The 15,887-nt window shown below is 39.2% G+C and overlaps 1 pseudogene; it reads left to right on the plus strand.

Moving 5' to 3' along the window:
- The first annotated feature begins 229 nt into the window (after positions 1-229).
- Positions 230-387, plus strand: LOC111753863 (small nucleolar RNA SNORA40; annotated as a pseudogene).
- The last annotated feature ends 15,500 nt before the right edge of the window (positions 388-15,887 follow it).

A 15,887-nucleotide genomic window follows, 5' to 3' on the forward strand; every position in this document is an offset into this window, starting at 1 on the left:
TTCTTTTTTTCCTTTTAAATAAAATGAAAAAAGGACATAATTTAAGACAGCTTGAGAACCTGATGGTTTTACCAGTGAATTCTGCCAAACATTTAAGGAAATAACACTAATTTTGTAAAGTTTTCCCAAATATTCAGATGGAAGTAATATTTCTCAATGCATTCCATAAATCTAGCCTTGCCATACCACCAAACCAGACAAAGGTATTACAAGAAAATAAATCTACAATGGCACTTGTGTGTTTTTGTTTTAACACACAAATTACAAACTTAATGAACTAAAACTTAGTAGGACTAAAAACTTAATGAACAATGTAAAATAAAACCTCTTTTGCAACCCGGAACTCATTGTTCAGCTTGAGTTTTGATACATATAAGAAGAAATATTACTGCTAAACGTGGTGGTACAAGTCTATGACCCTGGAACTCTGAGGCCGAGGCAAGAGGAATTAAGCTTGGGCTGTACAGTAAGACTTTACCTCAGAAATCAAAGCAAGAACAAAAAAATTATGATAACTTAATGCAAAGTAAACTGATGGTGTTAAGTTTTAAAAAAAGAAAAGAAATCTACAAGCTAGTGTTTCTCATGAAGTTAGATGTAAAAATTTAAGATAAAGTTTGGGGCTTTTTAAAATTAAAGCAAGAGGTTAAATCAATGTTGAACTTTGTATTTTTGCTTATGGATGCCAATTGTTTCAGCATCTGTTACTGGAAACACTAGTCTCCTTCCTCATAATTGCTTTTGCACCTCTATTAAACATTGGCTGCATTTCTAGATTTTCTGTTCTGTTTCATTATTTTATGCATCTGTTCCTTCACCAATATCACACAGTCTTGACTTACAGTATTTATTGGAAAGTCTAAAACCAAGTACACTGATTCACACTTCTTTTTTCTTTTTCAGTGTTGTGTTGACTACTCCAGACTTTTTTCCTTTTCTTATCAATTACAGAATAGTTTTGTCTATACTTGTCAGAAAAGTTGCTGTAATTTTGATAGGAATTTCATTTAATCTGTGTATAAATTTGAGAGAAATTATTATCTTTACTATGTTGCTTTTCAGTCCATAGACATCTGACTTTCCATTTACTTAGATATAAGCAGTTTTTTTCCAGCATATAGTTCTTATATATGTCCTGTTAGATTTATTCCTATTTATTTTTAAGCAGCTATAAATTGTATTTTAACTTTGGTTATTATGTGTTCATTGTTTGTATATAAGAATACAACTATTTCACATGTACATTTTGTATTCTGCAACCTTACTGAATTCACTCATTAGCACTAAGAGACTTTATAGATTCCTTGGGATTTCCAGTATAGTTCATTATATCATCTGAAAATAAGGACTACTTCATTTATTTCTTTATTCATTTATTCCTTTAAGCTATATACTTACCTTTATTACTTCATTGTACTGGCTAGAACTTCCAATGCCATACTGAAAAGCAATGTTAAATGTGGGTATCTTTGCCTGCTCCTACCTTAGGGCAAAAGCATTTAGTAAAAGGCAAGTCTTTAAACCAAGCTGCTACCTGCCTATAGTTGTGTGACTTTCACAAATTTACTTAACTTTATGAGTTTTTGGATGCCTCTTATTCAAAACAGGGCTGATATGACTTACTTTTATAAGGCTTGTAAAAATAAACTGGAGTGTGTAAAACATCCAACACACCATAATATCTATTGTAAGTCTCATTCTGGGTCTAAATTTGAATTCAAAAGACCAGAAATAATTTACTTTCCTGCTTGTGAATGTCAATTTTAAAGCAAAATGTGTAACTCTTCGGTGATCTCCTGGATCCCCTCTAGCATATGTAAGTTATCATGAAATGAAACAAAACTAAACTCTGGTTAAAAGTTTTTAGAATACTAGCCATCCCCAAGACCACTCTGGATCCCACCTGAAGTTTACCTGAGCTCTTGAGTCAGAAAACACTCACTATTGACAATCAGACACTGCTACTTACATCAATCTGTCAATTGCTCAAATGCTAGAACTTGCCAGACAGATGCTCTAAATGGTGAACAATGACATGGCATCCTGCTATTTCTAGCTATTGTTTCTAGCTATTTTGTTACCTGCCATGGCTAACAAAATTCAGACTATTCAGTGGCTTAAAGAGGGTTTTCAATTTGGAGGATCCTCCTTGTAATTTTCATATCAAATCCCTTTTAAAGGGGCAAATGATAAAGAAGGTAAGATTCAAATGAAATGGTGTCTTGATCATGTTTTTCTGGCACAGAAAAACATTAACTCTCATGCTGATTCTCTGAACTGTAGCCAGAAAATTTGCCTTGACTGGTAAGCTGAAACATGGGAAAGATGACAGACTTGTGCTTCCAGTGCCATAGTGAATGGGATTTAAAGTATTGTATTAATCAGTACAAACCAAAGAAACCGTTCTGACTCACTTACTGAATGGAACCTCTTAGAAGGCATGGCAGTAGCCAGTTGTCCATCTACTTCTGGTTCTACTACTGCAGTATATGGACAATGTCTGCCCACTTTACCCATTAGCATTTTGTAGATGCTAGTGACAAGGAGTGAACAACTCTGGGACAGACAAGACTAAGAGTAACCAACAATAATCAGCGTATAACTGCCATAGGTCTCTTAGCCCTGGGGTGGGATTACTGTGAGGTACAAGTCCCGTCAGCAGGACTGCATTCCAACCCAGTCCTCACTTCTTCCATAACACATCCTTTGCCAGCTGCCTTCCTTCCCTCTTTTGTCTCATTTCCCCTCTGCCCTAATGAGGTCTCTCGGTCTGCTACAGGAAAACCCAAAGCTAACATGAAAGAGTACCGAATTATTTGAATGATCTGTAGGAAGGATGAAGAACAAGGCTTAGGAAATCAGCCAGAAAGCAGGGATTCCAATTAGCTCATGACACAGGTGTGATTTAAATAGAATGTCATCAGTGGTACCCCTGTCCCTCCACCCTATAGCCACACTGCCCTTACAGGACTCCTCTAACACTGTCACAGACAGCACTAATACATTGCTGGTTGCCTTCATTATAAATAAATGCTCAATGTCTTTTCCATCTTTGTGTCATTGATCAAGGGCCAAAGACCCAGAAGAGCAAGGAACTGACTATGACTGGGTCACACGATCACACGCTAGCCCTCAGATGGCAAGGGTATAGATGGTTACCTTGGGTTTCTTGGGGGTGAGGTGGGCAGACTCTCACTATGGAGGCCTCTCCTCAAATATGACAGAGCTTGGAACCCCGAGCAGCTAAACAATGAAAACTCTCCACTACAGTGATTGAATATGGATTACTTCCTAATCTTTAAATATAATATATTGCCTCTTTCTATAGCACTCAATAATGATTCAAACTTTATTGGCTTTATTTATTCTTCTAAAATACATTTTACCTCATTTTAATATCTCTGAAAATATTATTTCTCTCCACATATGGCACATACAGGCTTAGCATATAATATATCCAGAATACATATATTTATTGAATAAGTGAGTAATCTGGTGGGAAAAAAAGGAACTTGATAACCAAATATCTGTGTTCCATGAGTTTCTAAGATTTAAATATATCAAAAAAAGTTTGTCCTTTCTTCCTGGAATTCTGACTTACACATTCCACTGTTAACCAACTCCAATTATATCCCAAGGAGTGTACTATGTGCTTTGTATGTTACATGCTCAGAATGTTCTCCATGGATACACTGAAACTCAGAAAGATTTAATCAACTAGCAAAAGTCAAGGATTTTGATACATGATTTGAACACAGATATTCTAACACCACCGTTTATGCTCTTTGCCACTCTGCTATTATCAGACTATATTTTACAGATAGTCTACTATTTTACAGACTCCCTTCAATGTTGATGTAGCAAGAATCCCAGCTTGAACTCAAGTTGTGTCCACTTTGGGGTGCTGCCATCTTTGGAAGATTGGTTGGGTGAATCCTTCAAGAGTTGATCTGGAGAAGTTAATGGAAATGTATCCTCAGAGATCAAAAGTTACAGGCTGGCTGAGGGGATGAGCAGTTCAGTGTATGGCACAATGTGTCACTCAGATTTTCCTTGACCCTTTAGAAGTTCACATCAGAATCCCAGGGTTAGCAGGAGAGTAGACAATGGGCCTGTCTGGTTGACCAAGTTGACAGCTGACAATATCATCATCTTTGGTCCAGACAGAAGCAACATTAACTTGAAGGTTGGTACCTGTGGCAGCAGCCAGGCTGCCAAGCGCAGGTACCAGCAAGCAATCAGTGTCATCTGGGATCCTTGGGGACCTTGTCACTAACTGCAGCATCACCACAATTCAGGAAGGAGGAAAATGGCAGGCTTCATAGGGAAGCCATGTGAGATGCCCACTGCAGATTAATGGTGGTGTGCTTTGAGAGCAATGTGAATGAAACCTGCATAGGCCAAGGGTTTTGGTGCAGCATTCAGCACTGGCACCAGAAGAATACTGTTGATTTGTGACCTTGTTTTTTTTTCTCTCAAGCTGTGTGTACTGAGCTATGTAGAGTATACAATTAGTCCTGAACCAAGGAACACAAAACCAGTCAGAACTCAAATCTGGAGCTTTGATGAACAGAAAACAAAAAGCAAGTCATTGATTTTCAGAGAGCAAGGAGAGTGACAATTAAGCTGACAAGGAGAAGGCAAATATTAGAAGTGAGCCTGCAAACTAGTAACCAGGAGCTCTAAATTCTAGGCCCTTTTCTGTTTCAAATGTCATGTCTCCTCTCTAGGCTGCTTACTTTCCCACTACCTTCGAGACTTGGGCTAGATGGAAAACAAAACCTAATGTCTACTTAATCTCTTGATTAGGTACAAACACAGGTTTGTACCTTCTAACACCCTGCTGACCTATAAAATAGCTTTGCAGGGGGCTTGGCCAGCATAGATTATGCCTAACAACAGCAGAGCTATGCGGCTTTCCAGGCTTCAGAAATCACAGTGGTAAAGCAACAGGAAACCTGAATGTACAATGCACCCAGAGTCAACCAGTGAAGCCCAGAAAGTCCAGGCAGGAAAAATAGGCTCCACTTCTGGAAATTAATGAGTGCCTCTGGCTGAGCATGTTTTGGTAAACTAACTGAACACATGGGAAAATCATCAGAGTATGTACATTTTTTAGGTCATATTCCCACAGAGCATATACACTGATGGATTTAGTAGCCACAGGTAAAATAACATCACATTTTCAAAAGGTTCACATTGCAAGCAGGGTTTTCACAGCTTACTGCCTGATGAACATCTGGCTAAACTTCTTCTCTTTCTAACTTTTTTCCATGAATCTCCATTGCATTTGAATTTCCCTAAGCATGATGGGAAGTTGACCTTCCCTAGGTGATTGTTCCAGGACCTTCTGGTCTATGGGGTTGACATGGCTTCTGCCCGTGAGTTCCTCTTTGCACTAGAACTTCCAGGCATCTTTCACATCCCCTCTCCGGATCCATCACTCCCCCAGGCAAAGTGGGCCATTCTGAGAGGCGATCGCACCCTTGTTTTTCTTAACTGGTGCCATTCCCTCTACTGTAAGCCCCTTCCAATTCTTCTTTCCTCTCTGCCCATCAAATCTTACCCATTGTTTAGTGCCTTAAAGTTTTCAATTCTCCTCAAAGTCATCTATACGACTAATGCACTTCTGATCAAAGTGTTGACAGTTTCTTGAAGATTTTGATTCTGAAACTTAGATAAGAATATAAACAGCCAAGACAATTGTTGGGGAGAAAAAGGGGGCAAAATGATCATGCTGGGTATGAAAACATCCCATAAACGTATTGTACACCAGACAGTGAGCAACTGTATGGAAAGACTGACAAACCAGAAAAGAGAAAGCAAGCCTGTAAGTAGATCATTGCTTTATGAGACCTTGATCTGTGACAGAGATGTTAACACAGGACAAAGAACCTTATGTTTGAATGAATGATGTGTAGACAACAGGGTGCCCCAATGAACAAGATATAAGTAGAGGCCTATCTCACCCTATGCACAAAATTCCATATGAACAATACATAAATATTAAAGCAAATAATAGCTGCCATTTCAATAAGAACTCCCAATTGATATGGCAATCATAGGAAATGGGGATCCCTGGCCCATCTTAGGGGAGAGTAAAGCTCAGATAACATATGTAATTTCTTTCTGGGCAGACAGCTTGCAAGTAATTGTCCCAAAGCTTCACTTTTTTTTTTTTAACCATATCATTTTCTCTCTTTAATCTGAAAACTTTTTCAATTTTTAATTGATTTTTAAAAGTGGATTTCAATAAGCAATACTCTATCATTTTTTAACAGTCTAAGCAATACTCCATCATTTATCTATTGATCTATCTCCCCGCCCTTTTACTTACCCACCCACTTTTGTCTCTCTTGTATATGCCTTGTCTGTTATCTTTTTGAAGTCAGAGAGCATGTTTTGCCTTCTGGCATTTCTGTCAAGGCACTACATGGGCCCTTTGTAGTAGATCTTTCTAGCTTCCTAGTGGCCATCCAGATCATCTCAAAGCCAACTTTAAAGAGTTTACCAAGGAAAGGAAAAACAAATGGTTTTCTAGTCTTTACTCTCTGTCCATACCTTTTCTAATCTATGCCTTGTGATAATACCTTAGATTTAAGGAAATTGGATTGGAAAATATTTCTTGTAATAAAAAAGTATACATAAAAAGTGTCCCAGGCCATTTTCAGACTGTAGGAGGAGACAACAAGAAGTCACCAAGAAGCAAACCCTCCCTGCAAACCAGCACTGTGTGTGGGCCACCACTACCAGGGGAACAGTCAGACCCCAGCCCTTTCTAGTGAATCAGCGCCATTCATGGACTATAGGGGAAGAGAACAAGAAGCCACATAGAAGCAAGCCCTCCCTGCAAATCAGTGCCAAATACAGACTGCTGGGGGGATAGCCAGACCCCAGCTCTTTCCTGGAAATAAGCAAAGCCACCCCGCCCTCACCCCCCATAAGCAACCAGCTGATTTGGAGAAACACAGGCTGCAATGACAGTTAGTGAGGTGAAAATGCAATTTGATGCTTGCAATGTTTGGTGTTTCACTGACTTGGCAGGTCTAAGGCCAGTGGTCTGGTCATCTATTCAGAGATGTCAGTACACAGTGTGGCATCTATTGGGGATCTTCTTCTGAAGGTGGTAGCCATTGTTAATTCCCTATTATCTTGTTTCAAAGTCCTGTATTATTTTCATTGTTTTGTTTGGTCAGATTTTATTCTGTTTTTTTTTTTTTTTTTTTTTAATTTTGTTATATCTGATGGCATGGGCAGCTATTTCAAGGATAGCAAGATATATTACGGTAGCCATTTTGGATTTACTATTGTCTTGTTTTGAAGTTCATTATTGCATTCATTGTTTTGTTTTTACTGGTTCTACTCTGTTCTGTTTTGTTAGATTTTTACTATGTCTGAAGGTATCTGCAGCTATTTTGAAGGCAACAAGAGGCATTAGGGTAACCATTGTTGATTTAGTATTATTTTGAAGTCCTGTGTCACTTACACAGGTTTGTTTTGATTGGCTTTATTCTGTTTTATTTTGCTTTATCTTTAAAATGTTTAAAAATTAAATAAAAAGTGTCCCATTTTCCACTCTGAAATAAACAGAGGAGCTGTGCATTTGTGTATGCTATGTTCTCCCACGTCTATCCTCCCAACAGAGCTCAATCTAAGCCAGATGTAAGAATTATTTTACTTCTATCCTCCTTTGTCACTCATATTAACTAAGTTATAGGTTTCATTCTGGTAATAAAAGTCAAATTAATAGTGTCTTAAAAACCAGAAATTTATTTTTCTTTTTTAATTCTTATTTCTCTTTCACATAATGATCTGAGCCTAAATAGTAAGGGGATGATTTATTTGCCATAGGTTTTGGGGATTGGTGTTCCTTCCCTCATTAATCTGCCATCTTTAGCATCAGCTTCTACCCCAAGGTTAAAACTCCAATTCCTACATCACATTTACATTCCAGCCAGTACGAGAGGGGAAAAATACACAGCATGCATCTATGTGCTCATTAAATTTGTGAGGTTCTATTAGTAAAGAGTTGGGAAAAAATACTTACAAGAACTAATAGTTTACCACATAGAATTCATTGAGATTTAGGTAAGTCTAGTTTATTTAAGTGTGTACTTTATTTTTCTCCATCTCTCATAGAAAAGATGATCAGAGTGTCTCCTTATCCACACCTGAAGCACTCATGACATAAAGGAAAAAAAAGACACATAAATTAACGTGTAATACAGCATGGTGAATAATGTTAGCGTAGAAGAAGAAAGAATCAGTTGGACATGAGTGGCTGTAGCCTGGCAAGACCCATAAAGCATCACAGAGGCCTGACATGCAGAGGGGCCAAAGGACAGTTGCAGCAAAGGGAGCAGCTTATCCAGACCTATGCAAAAGTGAAAACACCCAGCACAATTCACGGACTACAGGATGGGGAGGGCAAGAGACAGAGGGAAGATTGGGTCAGACCCCACAGGTCCCTAGCTAAATTAAGAAGTTTGGGCTTTATCATCTGTAGGACACAGGAGTCCTTTCAAGCATGGAGGTGACCTGGTAGACTGTGAGCTTTATTTTAAGACAGAACATGCTATGCATTGCAATTAAGGAGGCTGGTGCAGAGAAAGAGTATGTGAAAATGTTTGTCTTAGCATATTTTGTGTTGCTATAGCATTGCACCTGAGGCTGGATACTTCATAAAGAAATTCATTCAACTCATTGTAGCAGAGATTAAAAGTCTAAGATCAGTGTAATGGTTGGAATGTATCAGGGGTTTGATCTTCACCCATGGTGGAACCTTTAGGAGATGTGATCTAGTGTGAGGCTTTTAAGCAACTGGGGCTATACCTAAAGAAGACAGAGGAATATCAACTTCTTTTTTCTCTCTTCACTTGAGGTGAATGGTTAAATTCCACCAGGCACTTCCACCATGATATGCTGTCTCACAATTCCAAAGCAAAAAAACCAATCAATCATGGACTGAAATCTCCAAAACTGTGAGCCAAAACTTTTCTCTTTGTAAATTGATTATCCAGTTACTGTGATAATGTTAGAAGACTCACACAATTAAGCAGCCCCATCTGATCAGACCCCAGTGAGGGTCTTCTGATGCATCATAAAATGGCAGGTGACAATGTGGGCACCAGAGGTTGCGTGCTAAGACACTGGGGAAAGGCAGCCTCACTCTTTTATAATAATTCACTCTGAATGAAAAAAATCTACTACCATGATACCTAGTCCACTCTGTGAGACTAGTACTGACCATTACATGACTGTGGTCATAACCCAATGGTCTCCCACTAGGCCCCACCTCTTGAAGGTCTCTCTCTTTTCCACACTGCTACATTAGGAGTCTCCTAGTACATGGACTTTTGGAGAGCACACACTTCAAAACTATAGTAATATTTATTGTTAATTTTTGACACCAAGACCTTGACCCTTCTGCTATAGCTGGAGACTCCCATACCTTATGAACTTCTACCCAACTTCTACCAGAAAAGCTGAAGAATGCCAGACACCTTCTCAGCCTCCTTGGCTATAATACATAACCCAAATCAGTAGGTCCAACCTACCTGCTTCAGACTTTGACTTGAAAAATGGTATCAGGCAGGGTGACCAACTGTCCTGGTTTGCCTAGGACTGTCCTATTTTAAAACTGTAGTATCTGTATTGCAAGAAACCCCTCAGTCCAGGTCAAGCCAAAACAATGGGTCACCCCAGTGAGAACCACACAAAAATCAGAGAAACTTTGAAAGATACATAAATTTTAAGGCCACTTGCAAGAGCGTAGGTAGGGAAACACAAGGGCCAGACTAACATAACAGCAGCCAGGCAGGGGAGTAAACAGCTCACACTGATAATTACAGGAAGAACCCACTGAATGTGATGGCCACCACGATATGGGAAGAGACTGACAGCAGACAGGACAGAGCCCAGGGTGACTAAATTTCCAATTTGAATATATGAGTGCAAAGGGATCACGTAACAAAGACAGAACAGTAGTAATTCTTGGATGTGCTGAACTGAGGGGTCTGTGAACAGCATCTAAAGGGAGATTTTCACAGGCATTTAGCAGAGTTACTGTGGACTACACAAGGAGGTTGAAGAAATCAGTGAGACAGCTACGCAGTCCTCGGATCTCAGCCTATGTGACTTTTGGTGAACATTGGTGAGGACTCACACACAGTTCTTTGCACACAGTGGACACACAAGATATTCCTGGGAATTGACTGAATGATTTATTCCTTAGCTCAACATGCACAAACCACCTCTTTCACTTATTAGTTCATCTACTGATTAGGAAAGCCTTTTTAGAAGAGAAAATGTTCCTCCACTAATTGTGCCCCATTTCAGTTTATGACTACTAGGACACTGTGTTCATTTCTTCAATCAAATAAATATGAGAGATTTCAAGATCTTTTACAAATTCTCTTCCCTCTCTGCTTCCTGGTTGCCACAAGCTGAGCAGCTTTCCTCTGCCTGGGAGCCAAGATACCATGGACTGACATCTCTGAAACCATACCCAAACAAACTCTCCTTTAAACTGTGCATAGTAAGCACTTGGTCTCAGCAATAGAACAGTAACTAAAACACCATTTAACTGGTGATACACAAAATGAACTGTCCCAAGGAACTCCAAAGAGCAAAGGTGAATAGTCTTCCTCTCCTCTAAGGCTTTCCCAAAAAGCAGGCCTAGAAATAGCCAAACTGGGGAGTTCGAAAAAATTCTACACTTTCATCAGTCATAAAGAAAACAATGGGATAAAACACAGGGTAGGGAGATGAGATGGCCCCAAGATGTTAATGTAAACATGGGCTTGGGAAAGCAGGGAATCTTGGGCTGACAAAAAGGAGCTTTCCTGGGACACTAAGAAGATGCAAACTGGATGACAATCGAGTAGTTGGCTGGGAGGAAGGCCCATGATGTGCTCTGTGGTCCTGTGATCGCCCAGTGATGAAATAGTTCTGCACATCTGTGCACCTAAAACACAATACATTCCCCAAGGGACTTCAGTTTGAAAAACAAACACAGACAGATCAGCAGCACTGAGAAAGAAAAGAGGAGAAATAGAAAACAATAATGGGAGACTGAAGACACAGCAGAAGGACAGTGCTGTGCATGGGTGCAAAACGAAAGGGGCAAGGCCAGCTCGGGGTTGGAGCAGAGGGCAAGTGAGAAGTGCACAGAAGCCAATTAGGTGAGCCTGAGACCTGGTCCTGGCCTGCGCCCTGCCATTGGCGCACCACAGACATCTCCCCCATTTTTATCCACTGAAGCCATTGTGGAACAGTGAAATGTGCCAGGATTGTAACTCCTGAACCTTTCACAGCTCCTTTTCCTCTCCCCAGACTATAAAAATCCTGCAAACAAAAGTAAATGAAAGCCAAGATGATGTTGCTTTCAGAGTCTGACACTCAGAGCCTAGCTAGGGTGGTGCCATGTGCAGCACAGTTGGGATACAAACCAGCCTCTGTCCCCACAGGCAGAGCCACACACAATCCGGTGCCCTCTCTACTGTCGCACGTGGCACAATCCCTGCCTGTCGTGGGCCCCATGAAATGAGCCACAAAGATCTCAGTGGGCTCAGAACCTGCTGATTACCTCGCCACTGCAGTGACTCAAATGTCATTGCTATTTTCAGAGCGTCCTAATGAATTGTATTTAACCATATTAAAAAATTATGATTTGGAAAGGCTACAATTATAATATTTAAAATATAAATTGTGCCCAACGGATATTAAATGTGAGCTTCACATTTTTCCTTGCATTCAAAGCCTCACAAATACCCTTTTACCATTTGAAATAAGCAAACAAACCAATCTAATAGCTCACTCCAAGCAATTAAAACTTTCCGTTACCATATGGGAGGATGTATGAATTGATCCGCAACACTTGTCTTTAATAAGGATTTATTAACATCTGCCAGCCAGAGTTCAAAAGTTAAATGAGAGGGCAGTAGAGCAATTAGAAAATAAAGAATAAGGCAGGAAAAGTCCCATTTATTCTGGAAAAGAAAGTTATGCATATGTGCATGGGTATATGAATGTATATGTGTGTGTACATATATACATACACTTGTGCATTTGTATCCTTATACACATAGGTGTGTGTGCATTTGCAAGTGCTTACATATGTATATAGGCATTTATGTAATATTCTCATCTTGTCTCAGCCAAGGTATATTTACCATGGCAGTAACTGGTTAGTCAGATCAGGCTCTTATAGCAAAATATCACAAAACATCAATTCAACAGAAGAATGAATAAATAAAATATGCTACATGAGATATAACTGAAAACTACAGTGAATGTTTATTTTTTAGAATGTATTACAGTAAAAGACACATTGTCACTAATACCTCTTCAGATACTGGCACTGGCTTTGAACACATTATCCCTACATTTTTAGCACTTTCTGAAGCAGTACTGGACACTCCCCCTCTTATATGAGTATCTTTTGTTATTCTATCATGGCTACCTCTATGCCCAGTCCAATACATTCACCTTTCATAGTAAGTTTGCCTATGGGAAGAGCTAGAGTTGCCATGCCTGTCCAGTTTATAAGATGGATGAGGGTACACTGCAGTTTTTTTTGTTGTTGTTTTTGTTTTTTTTTTTTTGTCTTTTTCATTTTCATCGGTACCAGGGATCGAACTCATGACTGCCTGCTTGCAAGGCAGGCGCTTATGCCGCTGAGCTAAATCCCCAGCCCCACGCTGCAGTGTTTTAATGAGCCTGCCTTTCCACTGGATGACACTCAGCAGCAGCATTCGTTATTGCTGTTTTCTTTTAACACACTTCCTAAAGACTCTCACAAAAGATGACTTCCAGAACTGCTTCAGAAATGACAAGAACAATGTGAATAGATGTGTTTAAAGCAACAGAGAGTATTTTGAGGGGGATTAGTGACAATGTATTTTACTGTAATAAAAATTTTTAAACATTCACCATACATTCTGATATATATATATTCTACTATTACTATTGTTATTCAATGATACAAAGTGTTGCCATTGCATGAAAATGTATGGAGCAAAATAAGCTAGACTCAGAAAAACAGATATTGCATGTTCTCCTTAATATATGGAATCTTGAAAAGACAATGAGAAAATAGAAGGGAAATAATAGAGTATTATTAGACATGAAGAAGGAAGGAAGGAGGAGGGGGATGCAGGTGTAAATAACAGAAGAGATGGATATGATCAAATCATACTGCACAAATTGAAAACCAAAATGCAAAATGTGGAACTAGTGTGGAGGACAAAGCAAAAATGGGTGATGCGGGTAAAAGTGACCAAAATATGATAGGTTCATGCACAAACATGCCAAATGAAACCTTTGTTTGTATAATAATAAAACTGATTTTTAAAAAGATGTGAAGCAAAAAAGAACTCAGAAATTTAGTTTCTTACAGTTCTTCATGCTGGAAAGTTTGAGATCAAGGCAGTGATGTATTTGGCGTCTGGGAGGGCACTTCCCAGCCAGCACAAGACTGCCTTCTTGTTGTCTCCTCATCTGGAGTTTGTTCTGAGCATGCTGGGGGGAAAGGAGTGGGCTGGGGGAAAAACAGGGAGAGAGAGGGAGAGAGAGAGAGAGAGAGAGAGAGAGAGAGAGAGAGAGAGAGAGAGACAGAGAGAGAGAGAGAGAGAGAGATAAGAGGGGAAAGAGACTGTTTCCTTCAGCCTTGTGGGATCAAGGCCCCACCCTTCTGGCCCCATTTAACCTCAATTACTTCCTAAATTTCTTATCTCCAAATGCAGTCACATTGGGTATTAGGACTTTAACACAAGAATTTGGGGGTCACGTAGGGAGGCACAGTTCTTTCCTTAGCAATGAGGAAGCTTAAGCTTCAACAATTCTCTTTGGAACCTCTGTCTTACTTTGTGTTTGTAGTTTGTGGATTTTTTTTTCCTTAGAGAGGGTTCCCTACATTGTTCAAGCATCAGATCTCTCAAATCCTGACACTTGCTCAGATCTCAGGACTCAAAGTACTTAAGGTAAGCCCAGATGTACAGGAGAAATAGGTCTTGCTTCGAAGTTTTGTTGTATCTACAGTATTCAAATTGTAGCAGGATATTGAGTGGGGCCTTTCTGTTAGCTTAAAATTGTACTGAAGCTCAAAGCTGATAACAAAATGGACCAAACAGCCTGCAGGTAGAGTAGGATGGGACAGCCAGCCCTGCCAGAGGTGATGCCCCAGATTCACCAGTGCTCTGCTCCTCCCACCACTGTAGCCAAAGCAGCTACCAGAGGGAACAGCACACAAAGGAATTCTGTTGTATTCCATAAAGGGTCAAGTTAGCTAGGCTATCTGAGGGCCATTTGTTTGGTCAAATTTAGATGTGGTTGTGAAAGTATTTTTTAGATGCCATTTTTTCTAAGTTTTTTTTATTAGCACATGTTTATACATAATGATTCCATTTATTGTGGGCAGCTGGCAAATAGACATAATCTATCTTAATTCTGGTTTGTTTTTTGCCTTTTGGTCCCCTATTCTCCCCTTCCCTCACTGCTTTTTCCAACTTTTGGTCCCTTCTCATTTACAAAAGCTCTATTTCCATTTTTTCTTTAATTCTTTCTGTTTCTATTCCCTTTCCCACCCATTCCACACACATTCTTCCATCTCCTTCCCATTTGAGAAGGATTTCCCTACTTCCTATTGTCTTTTATTTTGCTCTTCATTTATACATTGAGTTTCTCATATAAGAAAATCCATGCAGTATTCAAGCTAGTGTGTCTGATTCATTTCACTTAGCAAGTATTAGTCTCACATTTTCTTTATCAGTTCACTTGCTAATGGGCATATAGGTTGTGTCTAAGATCTAGCTGTTAAAAATTTTGCTACTATAAATGTGCATGTGTGCATGTAGCACTATAATATGATGACTTTAATCTTTTGAGAAGATACCTAAAAGGGGAATAACTGGGTCATATTGGGTTTTTAGTTTTAGTTTTTTGAGAAGTCTCCAAAATGATTTTCATAATGTTTGCACTATTTAATATTCCCACTAATAATGTAGAAGGTTTTCTTTTCCCTGCAGCCTCATCAGTATTTGTTGTGATTTGGTTTCTTGATGATGGCCTTTCTCCCTGGGATGTGATGGACTCTGTGTTAATCTGTATTTTTCTAAAGATCAATGAGGTTGAACATTTCTTTATGTATTTATTGGCCATTGTACTTCTGAAAAGTTTCTATTCATTTTAATTGCCCAGCAATATTTAAATCAGTAGACTTTGAATAGAGCAGAGCACCTTCCATAAGTTGGGGAAGTCATATTCAGTTAGTCAAAGGACATAAGAAAAAACAGAAGTCCTCTAAGGAGAGAATTCTACCTCAGGACTGCACTTGGACTCAGAGAGGGTTCAGGCTTGCCAATTCCTACTATCTCATGAGTGAATTAGTAGCTGTCTGTATATACATGGAAAGATAGATGGATAGATAGACAGACAGATAGATGGATGATAGGTAGATAACAGATAAGTGACAGGTGGATACACTCTTAAATAGATAGCTAGGTGGTAGGTATATGGTAGATAAAGATGATAGATGCATACACAGTTACAATGATAGGTAGATGACAGATAAATCAATACAGATAGGTAATAGATATATTAGATATTACATAAATGCATACATATTGTACATATATACATATACACACAAATATAACATATATACACACAAAATCACACATATAAATAAAAAATAAACACATACATATATACACATACACATACAAACACAACCTTTCCCACTACAATTGCTTCTGCTTCTGCTTCTCCAGAGGAACCCTGACTAGAACAGCGTCTACTCATCCAGCACACATGCTGGTCTGACCCTTCAGCATGGATAGGTTAATCCAAGCAAGACTGGGAAAATGGAAGACACAGTCATGGGGGTG

The sequence above is a fragment of the Cavia porcellus genome, unplaced genomic scaffold (genome assembly GCF_034190915.1).
Source record: "Cavia porcellus strain 051 isolate PalLab524CR breed Dunkin Hartley unplaced genomic scaffold, mCavPor4.1 scaffold_4, whole genome shotgun sequence".
NCBI classification, from domain to species: domain Eukaryota; kingdom Metazoa; phylum Chordata; class Mammalia; order Rodentia; family Caviidae; genus Cavia; species Cavia porcellus.